Source organism: Nomascus leucogenys, chromosome 3, assembly GCF_006542625.1.
Source record: "Nomascus leucogenys isolate Asia chromosome 3, Asia_NLE_v1, whole genome shotgun sequence".
NCBI lineage: Eukaryota > Metazoa > Chordata > Mammalia > Primates > Hylobatidae > Nomascus > Nomascus leucogenys.
Window position 1 is genome coordinate 32,273,438 of NC_044383.1, and position 15,730 is coordinate 32,289,167.

At 39.1% G+C, this 15,730-nt stretch overlaps 1 protein-coding gene across 2 annotated transcripts in view; it reads right to left on the reverse strand.

Annotated features, from left to right (window-relative positions):
- Positions 1-15,730, reverse strand: part of BTRC (beta-transducin repeat containing E3 ubiquitin protein ligase) — a 208,873-nt gene that overhangs the window by 155,686 nt on the left and 37,457 nt on the right. The gene's annotated exons all lie outside the window — the stretch shown is intronic.

Consider the following 15,730-nt stretch of genomic DNA (forward strand, 5'->3'; position numbering starts at 1 on the left):
CGCCCAGGCTGGAGTGCAGTGGCACAATCTTGGTTCACTGCAACCTCCGTCTCCCCGGTTCAAGCAACTGTCCTGCCTCAGCCTCCCAAATAGCTGGGATTTCATGTGCCCACCACCACGCCTGGCTAATTTTTTTGTATTTTTAGTAGAGACAGGGTTTCACTGTGTTGGCCAGGCTGGTCTCGAACTCCTGACCTCAGATGATCCACCTGCCTCAGCCTCCCAAAGTGCTGGGATTACAGGGGTGGGCCACTGTGCCCGGCCAACCTCAATATTTTAACATGCAAATTGTCACCTCTAAAGCATCCATTAAAACAAAACAAAGGTACCTAGTAAACCAATACAAGGCATAAAATGGAATACTAAAATAGTAACAAAAAATAAATCCAAAAGAAAGCAGGAAAATTTTTTTAAAGGCAAAAAGGGCCAGGCCCAGTGACTCACAACTGTAATTCTAACACTTTGGGAGGCCCAGGTGGCAGATCGCTTGAGTCCATGAGTTGGAGACCAGCCTGGGGAACATGGCAAAACTCTGTCTCTGTAAAAAATACAAAAATTAGCCAGGCATAGTGGTGCATGCCTATAGTCCCAGCTACTCAGGAGGCTGAGATGAGAGGATCACTTGAGGCTTGGGAGGTCAAGGCTGCAGTGAACAGAGATCACTCCACTGCTTTTCAACCTGGATGACAGAGTGAGACCCTGTCTCAGAAAAAGAAAATAAATTATAAAAAAAGGAGAAAAAGAACAGATGGGAAAAAACAAACAAGTAGCAAAATGATCAATTTAAATTTAACCATACTGATCACTACACTAAATGTATGGTCTAAATATACTCTCCAATACAATAACCACTAGTCACATACGGCTACTGAGCACTTGAATGGTGGCTAGTCCAAATTGAAATATAACTTTAAAATACCCATTGATTTTTAAAAACTTAATACAAAAAAGTAAAATAGCTAATTCATAACTCTATATTAATTATATTTTGAAATAATGTTTAGGCCGGGCGCGGTGGCTCACGCCTGTAATCCCAGCACTTTGGGAGGCCGAGGTGGACGGATCACGAGGTCAAGAGATTGAGACCATCCTGGCCAACATGGTAAAACGCTGTCTCTACTAAAAATACAAAAAATTAGCTGGGTGTGGTGGTGTGCACCTGTAGTCCCAGCTTCTTGGGAGGCTGAGGCAGGAAAATTGCTTGAACCTGGGAGGTGGAGGTTGCAATGAGCTGAGATTGCACCACTGCACTCCAGCCTGGTGACAGAACGAGACTCTGTCTCAAAAAAAAAAAAAAAAAAAAAAAGAAAAAGAAAAAAAATTAATGTTTAAACTACACTGTGTTAGGCTGGGCACAGTGGCTCAGGCCTGTCATCATGCACTTTGGGAGGCCAAGGTGGGTGGATTGCCTGAGCTCGGGAGTTCAAGACCAGCCTGGGCAACATGGCAAAACCCCATCTCTACTAAAAATACAGAAATTAGCCGGGTGTAGTGGTGCATACCTGTAGTCCCAACTACTCCGGAGGCTGAGGCACGAGAATCACTTGAAGCCAGAGGCGGAGTTTGCAGTGAGCCAAGATCACACCACTTCACTCCAGCCTGGCAACAAAGCAAGACTGTCTCCAAAAAAATAAAAACAAAAATAAAAAATTACAGTGTGTTAAATAAAATACATTATGAAAATTTCAACTTTCTTTTCACTTTTTTGTAAGAGACATGGTCTCATTGTCAACCAGGATGGAGTGCAGTGGTACGATCACAGCTGACTGGAACCTCAAACTCCTGAGCTCAAGAGATCCTCCTGCCTCAGCCTTCCAAGTAGATGGGACTACAGGTGTATACCACTACACCTAATTTTTTTTTTTTTTTTTTGGTAGAGAGAAGGTCTTGCTATATTACCCAGGCTGGTCTCATACTCCTGGCCTCAAGTGATCCTCCCACCTCGGCCTCCTAAAACGCTGGGATTACAAGCATGAGCCACCTTGCCCAGCTTCATTTTACATTTTCAATGTGGCTACAAGAAAATTTAAAAGTATATACTTGGTTAGCATCTGTGGTAAACATTTCTATTGGACAGTGCAAGTCTAAACAAAGAAGGACAGATGATCAGGACAGATGATTAATTTAAAAACCAGGCATAATTATCTATTAATGTAAACCAATAAATTAAAAGTAAAAAGCTTAAAGAAGCTGTATCATTAAAAACAGTCATAAGAAAGCTGAGGCTGGGCATGGTAGCTCACGCCTGTAATCCCAGCACTTTGGGAGGCTGAGGTGGGTGGATCACCTGAGGTCAGGAGTTCAAGACCAGCCTGGCCAACATGGCAAAACTCCGTCTATATTAAAAACACAAAAATTAGCCAGCCGTGATGGCACATGCCTGTAATCCCAGCTACTTGGGAGGCTGAGGCAGGAGAATCACTAGAACCCAGGAGGTGGAGGTGCAGTGATCCAAGATCACACCACTGCACTCCAGCCTGGGTGAAAGAGTGAGACTCCGTCTCAAAAAAAGAAAAAAAGCTGAGATGACTATGTTAACATGAAAGTTCACGTCGGAACAAAGAGTATAAGCAGTAATAAAGAGGACTATTTCATAATTATAAAAAGATTAATTCATCGAGAATAATCCTAAAAGTATATGTACCACTACTAACAAAATTTCAAAATAAGCAAAAAACTCAGAACTAAAGGGAAAATACACAAATCTACATAGTCTGAGAGTCTAACATAACTCTCTCAGCTATTGATAGAATAAGCAACAAAGAAGTGACAAGCACAGTAATAATAAACTTGATGTAATGATTTATCTAGAACACTTCACCCAACAACTGCAGTATACACACACATTCTTTTCAAGCACACTTGCTACACTTTACCAAAACAGACCTTAAGATGGGCCATGAAGGAAGTTCAAAGGACTGAACTTGCAGTGTATGCTGTTGACTAGCATAAATCAATATCAAAAGGATAATTAACTAGAAGGGGTTCTAGTTCCATGTAAGATGGAGTAAGTGCACTCCATCCTGTATTTCCCACTGAAGGCAACCACTAAGAAATAGACAGAACATACAGAACAACAATTTGAAGACTCAAAAAATTAAATACTAGCAGGTAAGATTGGAGAAGACTTTTACATAACACTAACTAGTAATGAACTTATCTTTTTATTATTCCTCCAGTATCCACCAGCCTGGACTGCTGCCTGAAACTCAAAAGTGAGTATTGGTGTCAGTAAAGACAGCTCCAGGAAAAGCCCTCTAGTTCTAGCTTAAGGAGTGCAGAAGGAGTACCCTAACACTCAGAGAGAATGGCAAAAATCTCCCATTTTTCTTTAAAGTTCTTGCTATTCTCTAAAGCAATTCCATGAGGAAAGCCACAGCAGAAGCAAAGACCCAAAGAAGCCTAAAACTCTGAAGTAAGAAAATCTTCCTCTCTGATCAGAGGAGTTGTGATCCTAAAAGTGTGAGGCAAAACCTCATTGCTTTTTTTTTTTCTCTAGCCTCCCATCGCGTAGCCCCATATGCAGTAACAGATGCAGGATTAAATAAAGTCCTAGCTTTCTGGCTGGAGGACTGAAAAAGGGGGCCCCAGGGAACCAGATAGTACTGGGGAGATTGTGCAGAGGGAGGAACTCAGGAAAATGGCACCATAAAGTGGTTAATGAACTCCTATGTTCACCCCCAAGCTGCACATGGGTGGATATAACCCAAAACAGTAAGGCATAGACTTTTTTTTTTTTTTGAGACGGAGTCTCACTCTGTCGCCCAGGCTGTAGTGCAGTGGCGCCATCTCAGCTCACTGCAAGCTCCGTCTCCCAGGTTCATGCCATTCTCCTGCCTCAGTCTCCTGAGTAGTGGGGACTATAGGCGCCTGTCACCATGCCCAGCTAATTTTTTGTATTTTTAGTAGAGACAGAGTTTCACCATGTTAGCCAGGATGGTCTCGATCTCTGACCTCATTATCTGCCCATCTCGGCCTCCCAAAGTGCTGGGATTACAGGCGTGAGCCACCGCACCTGGCCAGGCATAGACTTTGAGAACTGAACTACAGGATGGACTATCATCCAGATTCCACAATGGCCATCAAGTGGCACACACATGGAATATATCTCAACAGAACTGCAAAGGCTTTCAAAATGTAACAGACATTGAAACCACAATCCTACAGAAATCTGAACTTGTAGACTGAAGCCAACTGGGTTGAATGCCTGACAAAAATATCAGCATTTTCAATATAATTTAAACAAAACTGAGTTGCATAATATTAAAAAAGCCAACGATATAACCCAAAAATTACTTGGCATATTAAAAAGGGGAAAACTTCACCTGGTATCAACAGATGCCAGTATCAAGATGGCACAGATGTTGAAATTAACTTTAAAGGCAAAGACTGTAATATAGCTAGGATTGGCTAGGCACGGTGGCTCACACCTGTAATCCCAGCACTTTGGGAGGCCAAGGCAGGAGGATTGCTTCAGCCCAGGAGTTCCAGACCAGTCTGAACAACAGGGCAAGACCCTGTCTCTACAGAAAATTTCTTACAAAATTAGCCAAGTCTGGTGGCACACTCCTGTAGTCCCAGCTACTTGAGGGGCTGAGGTGGGAAGATCTCTTGAGCCTGAGAGGTTGAGGCCGCAGTGAGCCATGATCATGCTACTGCACTCTGGTTTGGGCAACAGAGCTAGACCTGTCTCAAAGGGGGGAAGTAAAAAAAGGGGGTCAGGGGAAGAACTAAATGGGACTGTGAAAACTGAAAATAAAATTTTTAAACTCACTGGATGGTCTCAATAGCAGAATGGAGATTACATACCAATATCCCTTATGGCCATATAGGCAAAAATCCTCAACAAAATAATGGCAAATAAAATCCAGCAACACAGAAAAAGAAATATACACCATGACTAAGTAGGATTTACCTTAGGAATGCAAGGGCGGCTGCCTTGTGTCCTAAAGGTATTCCAATGCCTGGTTCCAAGTCCTTATGGGGCCTGACTGAATATCTTTTTCCCTTTAGTTCCATGAGCTATCTCTGTACCCTTAAAATACTCTCCCTTCTTGCTTAAAGGGGGAATGAAGCAATCTGTTACTTGAAACGAAAAGTACTTGATGAAGACAGAAATACAATTTTAAAATGTGTATCGTCCCCAGAGAAGACACCTCAGGAAGCTACACGTATTCCAACAGTGCCATCAATGCTTAGAAATTTTAATTTAAGTCTTTAAAAATGAAACTGGATTGACTTTACAAAAACTAAATGAGTCCCTGCTTTTAAAGAGGTTATAATCTAGTAGAGAAAAAGAGATTTAAAGGTTTAGCCACCACATGTTAACATTTATAAACATTAGAAAACACCAGATAAAACTGAGATTCAAATGTAAAATATTACTAGTCTGATATCATTCCTGCTAGACCATATAAACTCACACTGTTGTTATAACCTCTGGATGCTTAGCTCACTGTTGTACACATAGCAGTGTTCAAGGAATCCCTGGTGAACTGAACTGCTGAATTATCATGACAACTGAGAAGGCATGACATATCAGGTTGGGGAACAGACTTGTCCTCAAACCAATTGTATGACTTTGAGAAGTTCACTTAATTTCTATACACTTCACCTTCTTTGCTGGTAAAATGGATAGAATAAGATATTTCTAACTACCTTACAGCAGTAAAATTCCACAATTCTGTAATTTAAGTCCATCTATAATACTTCTAATATAGAATTTTTAAAATAGGAATTATTTTCTCCACGAAACTTGGACTAAAGGGATGAGAATCCCTTTAAACAAGAAAGTGAAGAGGGGGAGCAGCTCCTAATGTTTATTTACAATTGTTAAAATTTGGGTGCCTTCTAAAATAATTTATATTCATTATTATTTATTAAGTAGGCAATTAGTCAAATATAACACTGATAAACTAGAATTTTGAACAAACAAATGCTTTAAAATTCTAATAACTATGCATAAGCAGTAAATTATTCTTACTTGAATTTCTACTGCTTTGTAGAGCAGGGTTACTAAGTACATAATTACATAAGAGAGCCACCCAACTTCCAAAGGAGCCATTCCAGTGAATTGTGTAAATAATATGCTCTAAAAAAACATAACCTCCTCACATATGAATTTAGATTTATCAGATATGAAGTAGCTGTATACCTGTGAGACTAGCATACAGCCTTAAAAAGGCCTTCCTAATTATGAATTTACCAGAGAGACTAGAATGAACCAAAGCAAATTAATATAGACTTTTTTTCATAACTTCCTATAAAAACATTTTCACTATTCTGCTTCAGTACACAAAACAAAAGATCTTAAAAGTCACTGGCTTGAGGTAAGAACTCCAGAGCATAAGACAATAACCAAATTTTTCTAACATCAACATTCTGTTTTTCTTTTTTCCTTCTTTTTTTGCCCTGCTGAGCACTCTAGAAAGAAACATTGTTTTTTTTTTTTTTTTTTTTTTTGAGATGAGATCTCGCTCTGTCACCCAGGCTGGAGGGCAGTGGCGTGATCATAGCTCACTGCAGCCTCAAACTCCTGGCCTCAAGAGATCCTCCTGACTCCGCCTCAAAAAGTGCCAGGATTACACATGTGAGCCACTGCACGCAGCCTCTTTTTCTTAATTTACTCAATATTTGTATTTTATGTTTCTTTCATTTGTATCAACATAATAAATCCTAAATATTTGGTCTATGGCTGCTTTTACTATAAGATTGTTGAATCTGAAAGAGTAAGATAAAAACAATTGTTTTTAATCCCATAAAATATTCAACATCAGAAGACGACAGGGCATCACAATGCCTTGATGCTACATGTTTTCTATACCAAAAAAGCCATTTTTAATACCCACCTACAAGAAATCAACCATCTTAGTAAGCAAATTTACACATACGGCCAGGTGGTATCTTTATTCTCCCCTTGACAGAACAAAAGTTAAGGATGTTCACTTACACTCTTTGCCACACTGTTAAAAATCACCTTACGCTAAGTAAAGAATTTCTGTATTTTTGAATGCTCATTCACGTGATAACAGTGAAACTGCAATTACCTCTGATTAGGTTTCACAAACTCAATCACCTATACCTGTACTTAAATACCCTTTAAATCATGCCACAAAAAAATTACTTGGCTATTCTGAAATTTCATTGTATTAAATTCAAGTCAAATCTCATTGCAATAAGCTCAAAGGGACTGTCCAAATTCTTTTATTGCCAAAGAATTTATTGCATTAAATATTATTTGAAATAACTACGCTACCAGCTGAGGCCTGGGAATCATGGGGTTACACAATTTCTGATGATGTGAAGCTGGCCTATACACAAATTTCAAATGACTGAAGTGTTCAGTGGGAAGATTCAGCTTTTGATATTTCTGAGAGATGGAGGATAGTGAGGACGGAAAAAAGGAGGGAAAGGAAGGCAGAGGAAAATGAAAAAAGAAAAAGCTTGGTTATAACAAGAAGAGCAAATAGAAGTTGAAGTAGTCTTCCACTTTGATGAAAGGTATTTGCAACACTCTTTTTTCCCCTAGATGGATTTACATGTTTGTTCATAGCAGTTGCTATGACTCAACAGAGGCTGGTATCATGTTAATAATCTACATATTAAGGCCAGGCTGGCCGCCATGGGAAAGATCAGAGCTCTTGCCCCTCACTTTCCGGGCAAAAACAGCCAAATAAGCCAGAGTAAAATCCTTTGACAGGGAGAGGAGGCAAACCCTTAGCATTAGACTTACGGATCATCTTCCTCTACAGATGTGTTTGCTCTAACAATGAGTTCAAAAGGGAGCTATCTGGAGCTTTCTTCTGAAGGAGAGGGAAACTCCACTCATGAAAGGATCCCCTGATATTCAGCAGTATTTCGATGACTGCAAACCAAGTTTCCCAGCCCTCTTGGGTACTCCTTAATTTAACTTTTGTGTAGGAGTAGAGAAAAGAAAATTACTTGCTCATTAAGAAAGAGAATAAATGCCTACATAAATAAATGCAACCATATTACATCTGATTTCCTGGGCACCACAGATCAGCACAAAGAAGAAACTCATTTTCAGCAGTGTATTTACTTTGTTATTTGCAAATCACTGACTGGCAGCTACAATATATGAAATAAATAACAATTTCAAAGACCAAGTGTCATGTTCCCCGGTAAGTAACAAAAATGAACATTATCTACCCTCCCCATCCAGTTTATGGAATTTAGCAGGAGAACAGGTTATTGGCTATCTGATTGCCTGATATGTTGTGAGGCCTTTTTTTGTGATGGTATGGTTATTACTGAGGTTAGACAAGAAATTCTCCTTTCTCTCAGGACACTAGTATTAAGAGTTACATATTCACAAGAAGGATTCAAAATGAGTATTTCTGAAGCAAGTGAGATATGACAAGAAATTGTGAAATGGGAGTGATGAGTATACCTAATTTTTTTTTCTTCCAGGAAAATAAAGTACCTGATCTTCCAATCCAATTTATCATAAGCCAAGATGTAAACTGGTAAATCTCAAATGCACAACCTGATGATATTGCCTACTTTAGACACCAATCTAAAAATCAGTGCATCAAATTTTAATGTAAAACACTGTAACAGATTTACGAACTTCTGTTTGCAAACTTGTTTCCAAATCTATTAAAATCTGTTAGCTTTAAAAACTTCTGTTAGGAGAAAGGGAGATTCACATCCTTGCATTGTTACATTCCAGTGGGGCAACAATAGCTAGGCACATGGAATACAGGTACTGACAGTCTTTCACTTGGACTCCTTTACAAAATGTTAGCTAGCTTGTTAATGCAATCTTTGAACCGTTTGCTGGGTATCTGAACCATTTAATAGCCTAAGTTGTATGACCTAAGTCATGAGTCACACATGACCTGCTACCATTAAATAACAGCAAACAGGAATGAGCTTTTTAAAAATTCTAAAAAAAAAAAAAAAAAAAAAAGGTGATTTTAGTTACAGTTCTCCCTTCTCCTCCTCCATCTTTTTCTTCTTTTTAAAAATAGGTTTCTGGACAGGCATGATGGCTCACGCCTATAATCCCAGCACTTTGGGAGGCCGAGGTGGGTGGGTCATTTGAGATCAGGAATTCAAGACCAGCTTGGCCAACATGGTGAAACCCCATCTCTACTAAAAATACAAAAAAATTAGCCGGGGATGGTGGCGCATGCCTGTAGTCCCAGTTACTCAGGAGGCTGATGCAGGAGAATCGCTTGAGCCCAGGAGGCGGACGTTGCAGTGAGCCAAGATCACACCACTGCATTCCAGTCTGGGAAACAGTGAGATTCTATCTCAAAAAAAAAAAAAAAAAAAAAAAAAGTTTCTTCTCTATACCTACACGAAAGGCCAGATTTCGGTTAGCCAGGCAAAACCAGGCAATGTATACAGTGAAGAGGTTATTGATGAAAACCAACTTATGCTCAGGCAAAATCAACATAGATTTTCATGAAAATATTCAATGGATTACTTTAAAACACTGTTTCTATGGTCAATATTATTTCTCATAACTGACGAGTTCACAACGCAGTTTTCAACCACAACACAGGAACATCAAATATAAAATCCTCCACTAAAGGGCAAAGGATGATGGTATTAGTGTAGGCAACTCATACTCAGATAATGTTCAACTATGGACAATTAAATATGAATTAAAATAAGAAAATTTCAGCCGGGCACAGTGGCTCACACCTGTAATCCCAGCACTTTGGGAGGCCAAGGCAGGCGGATCACGAGGTCAGGAGATTGAGACCATCCTGGCTAACACGATGAAACCCAGTCTCTACTAAAAAATACAAAACATTAGCCAGGTGTGGTGGTGGGCACCTGTAGTCCCAGCTACTCGGGAGGCTGAGGCAGGAGAATGGTGTGAACCCGGAAGGCGGAGCTTGCAGCGAGCCGAGATCGCGCCACTGTACTCCAGCAACAGAGTAAGACTCAGTCTCAAAAAAAGAAAATTTCAGCACACATTTTTAGATAAAATACTTAGTTTTATGGATATTTATAGCATGTGTCCGGTCTTACAGAACTCCACCTTCTTCCACCTTATTTGTAATAGAAACTGCTCTTAAACCACTTTAATACATTTTTACTCTAAGACTTATTTTACACAGTACCTACCAAGCAGCAGATCAATACTCTAATACAGAGATGCCGATTCCATTACCACAAAAACCTGTGCAAGCAGCCAGCTGCTGAACAAAGACCACAGTTTTCATCAGGTTTATTCCTAACATCCACTAGGATGAAATATCTTGCTATGATGAGCAAGTGGAATTTGGGAAGGAAATAATGGCATTTTTAAAAACACTTAAGAAGCTTTGATTACAGAGAAAGTTTGAAAGATAGAGCTAAAATAAATTTATTCACACTTAAAGGATGTTTATCATTTATCATCAAATCCATCTGTTCATAGGCAATCATAATGCTGCATGTGATGCCTTACCAATTGCCATGGTATTAGAGATTTACATTACAATTCAACACTTAAGACTAAAATGATACAGTAAGAGGGTATGAAAAAAATGAAAATTAAGCACTGGGTGAGAAATGGGGGAAAGAGGAAAGGAAAACACCCTATATTTAAGAAGTCATTTTCAATAATTACATTTCCTAACTTTGCTTTCTAAATTTGCTACCAAAAAAAATCATTATTCACAAGCTTTTCATAGTTATTACATGTCTTTCCTTCATAGCACAATTACGATCTGAGGCAATAAAATTGAGTTGAAACACAATTAGAAAGGACAGAAATCTGTCTATTCATGGTGGTACTAGCAATTTGTGGCACCAGAGGGATTTAACTTTTGTCAAAAACCAATTCTCACTGTCTTTTCTTACACTATTTACTTTCAATGGACTAAAGCTGCAATACATCCTTTCTAGACTAGCTTTAATCATTTCCACAACTATGGTTGCCATGACAACAGGATGCAGCTTATCTGTGCTGTTTTCATTTTCCCCATTTGAGTTGCCATAACAACACAATCACTCTGCCTTTCTCCAATATGTAACAACTTTATTTTAGGATTGTATTCTTAAGGATACTGGATTTCCCCACTAACAAAGTAAATAAGAGAATTTATATAAGAATTTTATTTCAATAACATAACACCTAACTTTAAAATCTTTTGGAGAGGCTGGGTGTGGTGGCTCATGCCTGTACTCAGCACTTTGGGAGGCCAAGGCGAGTGGATCACCTGCGGTCAGGACTTTGAGACCAACCTGGCCAACATGATGAAACCTCGTCTCTACTAAAAATACAAAAATTAGCCAGGCGTGGTGGCAGACACCTGTAATCCCAGTTATTTTGGAGGCTGAGGCAGGAGAATTGCTTGAATCCGGGAGGCGGAGGTTGCGGTGAGCCAAGATCACGCCACTGCACTCCAGCCTGGGCGACAGAGTGAGACTCCACCTCAAAAAAAAAAAAAAAAAAAAAAAAAAAAAAAAAAAAAAATCTTTTGGGGATAGAATTACTTTGATAGGGACTTTCATCACGTAAAAACAAACATCAACAAACCCTGCTGAATATCTGCTGAAATCTAAAGACTGTCTACCGTTAGTAGTGACTGATGTTTCCACAGACTTTCACAAACAAGAGACAGCAATATCAACATGATTATGAGCTATGGGAAAGTGTCCATTAATATCTGTCCTAAGTAGATCAAAAATGAAAATAGTTCTATACTACATATTTTGCCGTCGTAATCCAACATTATTTGTTAAGAGTACCACAGAACAAGTGAGTAGTGGGCTTAATACTAGCTGAACTCCATTTAAAATCTTTACCTCGCTCGAGACCATCCTGGGCAACACAATGAGACCATGTCTCTACCAAAAAAAAAAAAAAAAAAAAAAAACTTCACCTCCCATTCAAGTTTTCGCATAGTGGCAGAATCTTGCAGAAATTCATAAAGTTCAACTACTTTTACAGTATAAAATGAGCATTTATAAAAACTCACATTCACTGACAAAAATGAAAGAAAAGCATTATTCTAATTGGCAGTATAAAAATTTTAAAATATTCTAGCTACTAGATCACCATATCCATTACTAGGTCCATCATGTTGGGAAATGAGAGCAAAGACAGTGTGTTTTTTAAAGAACTCTATTGTTAATGACTTTTTGTTGTACCAGTATTCGCTATAACAGAACTTTGTGTATGCAAAAGGTTATCTTTAATAGCTTAAATCACTAAGTTCAGATCCCTTATAACTTTGATCAACTAACAAAGATATATTAAAAAACCTCTCCCTATGGCTGAGAAAGCTGAGGCAAAAAACAAAAACAAAACCCTCCCCCATCATATAAAAAATACCTATGAATATATATATACATATTTGTTGCTTACAAACAAAACATGGAAATATTACTACTATTTAAGGAAAAAATATGCAAATATTACTAAATTTCCCATTAGTTCCCTACAGGCATGTAAAAGATTATTCATAATATGGTAGTATTTTTACAGGATAGAACTAATTTTCAAATACTAATGTAACAAGATACATTTTAATTTTAATCACAGCTGAGATAATTTAATAAATTTTGTAGTATGCAATGAACTGAAAAATATAATTTATTAACCAAACCTGAGAACCAAAAATAAATCTAAGATCTTTCATAGCATGATCATTTTAAGTTCATTTTTTAAAGAAAAAAATCCACTGTTATTTCAAATTCTGAAATAACAATTTAACAATTTGTATTTTAGCCATTTTTATTAAGGAGAAGAAGGGTCTATAAATGTTAAGAGCAAAATTAATTACTGGATCAAGGTCTTTTCTTTAGAATCTTTTCCACACTCAGGAAAATGAGGAACTCCTAGACAATGATAACGAAAATAAAGCAGCTGGAGCAAAAGGGAGGGTTACACTACTTAACAGTCAAGGGAGGAAGAACAGCAGCACAGAGGGTGTTGGGAAAAAAGGGGGGCAAAGAGTCAGACAAAATAATTTCCAATCCTAGCCTGCCTGGCTAGACTCTCACACGAAAATTAAAACAACGGAATGAGCTGAAATAATATACAAAACCCCATCTCTCTCCAACTCTGCCTTCTTTCCTTAGTTTGCTGTATTGGTAGGAAACCTCAGGAAAATCCCTCTGTGTGAGGCCTCAACTCCCCAAGCAAATGCCACCTAGTGATAATGACTTCTACATTAGCTGAAGCCAGTAGATCCTAGGCTATACACAAGATGATACAATTTTGTTACAGTGCAATAACGTGAATTTAGGAGCTACTGCTGTTGGAATCATGTGAGACTAGATTTTTGTGATGCACGCTGACAGGAATGGTGAATTATCTGTGCGTGCATGTCCTAGCATTCTTGGTAACTGCTATGACTCATCCAGAACACCTCAGGCCTCATCTCAAGGGCAGTCTGCTATAAGCAGACATGCATTACATGTATGTGTAAGAAATCTGTGCTTTTGCTGTTACACCTGCTGGAACTCACTAGTCAAATTGCTATTCTTGCCCTGATCTGACAAGTCTAGCCATGTACTACTCTACGGGGAACTGCAGGCTACTGGGAAAGCCCTTATCACTCTTCTCAAGAGTGTTATACCCTGCCCAGACTGGTAAGAATTTTAACCCTTACTCTCTCTGAAATAGGGACTTCTTTTATTTCTTCTCTGTTCCTAGATTAAGAGGCAGTTTGCTTTTGGTTTACTCGTAACTAGTCAGTCTGTGACTATGTATTTTGTGGAGTGGGGAAGCGGAAGAAGGACCTGCTTTAAGCTTTACCTTTGAAACTAGACAACTGAGCCTTTAAATAGACAAAAATCCTTATTTAAGAAACAAACTAATATCCCCAACAGAAACAAGGTGAAATCCACAAGCCAGGCAAGCAGGATGCTGCAAAAAGAGTACTTTTTCAATGATTTTAAGGGACATCTATATGTCCCCCAACCTCCAAGATACAAAATAGTATTTTTATAAAGATTCATTATATTAGTCATCGGCAATTAGATCTAAAAATATCCCGTTTCCAAAATTTACATTTGAAAATAATTGAGTTCCTACTTGAACCATTTCCAAATTGAAAGAATGCATTATCATAAAAAATAAATTACCAGAGTCTCCTTCTTTAATAAAAAAATTCAACATACCCTTAGTCATAGATCTCCACCTCTAGCTCCATAATATCTTCTAAATAGAATTGAGATGGAAATATCTCTTTTTAGCTAAACAATGTCTGCGTTCTATAAAATCTATCATTTAATTACTAAAAGCCCTGGAAGTCCTAGGTACAGACTCAATTATACACTCAGTTTTAGAGGGACATGCTCTACAGTCTACGAAGTCTGCATTACACTGGCTATGCTTGTTCGAAAGATGAGTTTTCTCATTCAACTGCTTTTCAACAATATATGAAATCTGGAGAGAAAATGAGAAAAGACAAAGAACTCAATTCTGCCACAATGCATCTTCATCCCTTGTGTGAGGCAAGGTGATTTCCAAAGCAGGGTGTACACATGCCAGGAGGCAGGCAAGATGATCCTCCAGGGTGGGGGAGTGTGTAGGGAAAGACACTTTCTAACCTCGTGTTTTTCCACTACTCTCACACTACAATAATCATCAACACAGAAGACTTATCTGTGACCAAATGTGGGTTGTTTTTGTTTTTGCTTTATCTAACTTAAACCCTAACCCCAAGACTGAAATGCTGTTGGAATCATGATACTGGATTTTTGTGATGTACTTTGACAGGACTGATGAATTATCTGTCCCTGTATGTCCTAGCATTCTTGTTAACTGCTATGACTTATCCAGAACACCCCTTAAAAGAGAGCCTGGGGCCTCATCTTGAGAGCTCCAAGATTGTCCCCCATATCCCTAGATATCAGTCACAACTCTGGGCCTCTGGAGCTTCTGACTGACTGGCTTCAAGTTGGGGTTACCATGATCCCCTCTGTGGGTTCAATTAATTTGCTGAAGTGGCTCACAGAACTCAGGGAAACACTTACTTATATCTGCTGGTTTATTATAAAGGATATTGCAAAGAATACAGATGAAGAGACCCATAGAACAAGGTATGGGGGAAGGGGCTCAGAGCTGCCATGACTCCCTGGGCACACCACCCTCCAGGGATCTCCATGTGTTCAGCTATCCAGAAGCTTTCCAAACCCAGTCCTCTTGAGTTTTTATGGAAGCATTCCTTCCTCCCACGAGGGTATGAGGTGGGACCCTCTCAGTGGAGGGTCTTAAGATCCACAATCAGAAAGGAGGTGGGGGGAGATTAGAGTCCTGCCCTGGGGCAGCTGAAAGAAGGGCAGGAGAGAGACTATTTCCTGAGGTCTGCGGCTGAGGCCTAACACACCCAACATTATTAACAAAAGACCATAAAAAGGGATATGGGAGTTATGAACCAGGACCATGGATGAAAACCTATGTATACATATATAACACCATAGGGGGAGTATTAAAACTTTTAATTGGTCGGGCGCGGTAGCTTACACCTATAATTCCAGCACTTTGGGGTGCCGAGGCAGGTGGATCACCTGAGGTCAGGAGTTGGAGACCAGTCTGGCCAACATGGTGAAACCCTGTCTCTACTAAAACTACAAAAAAATTAGCCAGGTGTGGTGGTGGGCACCCGTAATCCCAGCTACTTGGGAGGCTGAGGTACGAGAATCGCTTGAACCTGGGAGGCGGAGGTTGCAGTGAGCCAAGACTGCGCCACCACTGCACTCCAGCCTGGGCAACAAGAACGAAACTCTGTCTCAAAAAGAAAACAACAAAAAA